We start from the raw sequence: 2,663 nt of genomic DNA, 5'->3' as shown, positions 1-2,663 counted from the left end.
CAAATCCGTTATAGCCATCCCCACTGCCACCATATCCACCACCACCTCGACTGCCACCAAAGCCACCTCGACCTCTGAAGTTTCCTCCGCGACCAAAGTTGCCATTCCCACCAAAACCACCTCCACGACCACCACCAAAGTTTCCAGAACCACTTCGACTTCTTTGGCTGGATGAAACACTAGCCATCTCTTGCTTAGAGAGCGCTTTCCTTACTTCACAGTTGTGGCCATTCACAGTATGGTATTTTTGAATGACAATCTTGTCTACAGAATCATGGTCATCAAATGTTACAAAAGCAAAACCCCTCTTTTTGCCACTGCCTCAGTCAGTCATGATCTCAATCACTTCGATTTTCCGATACTGTTCGAAATAATCTCTTAGATGATGTTCTTCAGTGTCTTCTTTAATGCCACCAACAAAAATCTTTTTCACAGTTAAATGGGCACCAGGTCTTTGAGAATCTTCTCTTGAGACAGCCCTCTTTGGTTCCACAACTCTTCCATCCACCTTGTGTGGCCTTGCATTCATGGCTGCATCCACCTCCTCCATAGTGGCATAGATGACATACCCAAAGCCTCTGGAGCGCTTGGTGTTCGGATCTCTCATTACCACACAGTCCGTAAGTGTTCCCCATTGCTCAAAATGGCTCCTCAGACTCTCATCGGTTGTTTCAAAGCTCAGACCTCCGATGAAGAGCTTCCGCAGCTGTTCAGGCTCTTTGGGAGACTCTGACTTAGACATGATTGCGGTGGGAGGGGAGACTTTAACGATGCTTACTCGGCAGCATCCACAGGCAGAAAGGAGCTCTTGTTCTTTTTTTTGTGGTGAATTTTTCCATCTTGTCATTTTGTCCAGATAAGAGTATATGAAGGAGCAAGTAAAATACTAAAAGGGTGGCAACAACCCCAGGAAAATATTCTTTAACCAAATCAGAAGATATCCCAAATCGTGAGGGGGGAGAAAGGGGATAAAAAGAGGTTCAAAAAGGAAGAAAGAAAAAAAAAACAAAAGAAAGAAAAGAAAAGAATTAAAGAAAAGAAAACGAATAAAGAAAAATATAAAAAAGAAAAAATTTATATATTAGATAAACTGGTTAAAAAACGTTAAAAAAGAAAAGGGTAAAAGTTAAAAAAAAATTTACCAGAAGGCGAGAAAAAAAAAATGAAAAAAGAAAAAAATTAAATTACCTGCAAGACTAAAAAAAATCACAGGGAGAAAGCCATTAGCTCCGTGCTTTGCTTTCTCCTCCTCTGGAATTCTGCTGCTCTCCTTGGTATTGAAGCCGCACTCCTTGGTAGGTGAACTTGGTCTTGGCTGGATTTCTTGTTGATCTTCTGGGGGAGGGGCCTGGTGTAGTGATTCTCAAGTGCCTTTACCCCAGGTGGAATTGCACCGCCCTTACCATGGGCTGGGCTGAGTAATCCGCTCGGTTTGCTTTCAGGAGCTTTTGTTCCCTGAGCGCTTTCCGTAGAGTTCCGGAGGATGGGAATACAAATGGCGGCCTCCTGGTCTCCGGCCTGGAGGAGCCGAGAACCCCGGGCCCCACTCCTCAGTGCGCCCTCAGAGAACAGCGCCCAGTTACTCTCGTCTGCCTGACCTCCGGCTGCGCTCCGAGCTCACCGAGCCTCTGGGTGGTTTAAGGTAACCCCAAGCTGCGAGCTTACTGTTGGCTCTGTCTCTGTAGCCGGTTTCCCCATTCCAATACCTGCAAGCTCTGCGACACTCAGACACCCCTGATCCTTCTGTGACCCTGTGGGACCTGAGGCCACGCTGACCCCGCGTGGGCTTCGCCCTGCTTTAGCCTCTGGAGCGATGTCCCTCAGCAGAACAATGACTGGGGAGAAGTCATGATGGCGGAGAAGTAGCAGGACTTTTAAAAGTCCTGATTTTGTGCACCGTTGCTCCGCCGCTTGCCAGGAGCCAGCCCCTCCCCCCGGGGTCTATCTTCCCGTCGCTTTGGATTCACGTCTCCGCCAGTCCTACCTTTCAGAAAGTGGTTGTTTTTCTGTTTCCAGAATTGTTGTTCTTCTCTTCGATCTGCCGATGGATTTGCAGGGGTTTGCAATCTTTAGATAAGCTATCTAGCTGATCTCCTACTAGCCGAAGTAGTCTCAGCCTGCTACTTCTCCGCCATCTTGACTCCTCCCCCCAGTCATTGTTCATTCTTTCTCTCATTCAAATATAGAGTTTTCCTAGAGGGATATAGACAATAAGCTAGAAAACAAATATAATGTTCAATAATCCCAGAGTGTGATGAACCCATGAAGAAAATAAACAGGGTCTCGTGAACAAGAATAACAAGGAATTTTGTTTAGACAGTGAGGCTAGGACCATCCTTTATAGTTACTATCATATATTTACCCTACTATAATTATGAGTTAATTCAGTTTCTAATCCGAAGAATAATAACAAGAAAATCAGAAGGAGAATAAAAGCCTTCCCACCAGGGTGTGTGTTTGTCAACCCAAGCTTAGGATTGGTTCCTTCTTTGGTCCAATTCCCAACCTCCCACCTGTTTTGGGAAGAGAGGAAGTCAGGGCCTTCCCCTTGCCTCAGGATGGACCCTGTCCCCTCTTCTCCAGCCTAGGAGTCTGCAGACAAAATAGGGTTTAAGGGGTTTGGTCTTGCTGGAGACTTGGAGACAGATCAAGGTAGAGGCCTC

The 2,663-nt window shown here is 46.1% G+C and overlaps 1 pseudogene; it reads right to left on the bottom strand.

The window, feature by feature from the left end:
* Positions 1–4: 4 nt before the first annotated feature.
* On the bottom strand, positions 5–775 carry LOC132009157 (heterogeneous nuclear ribonucleoprotein A1-like; annotated as a pseudogene).
* Between the last annotated feature and the right edge of the window lie 1,888 nt (positions 776–2,663).

The sequence above is a fragment of the Mustela nigripes genome, unplaced genomic scaffold (genome assembly GCF_022355385.1).
Source record: "Mustela nigripes isolate SB6536 unplaced genomic scaffold, MUSNIG.SB6536 HiC_scaffold_5838, whole genome shotgun sequence".
Classification (NCBI taxonomy): domain Eukaryota; kingdom Metazoa; phylum Chordata; class Mammalia; order Carnivora; family Mustelidae; genus Mustela; species Mustela nigripes.
The sequence above is the reverse complement of the archived record's forward strand: the minus strand, read 5'-3'. Positions and strand labels throughout refer to the sequence as shown.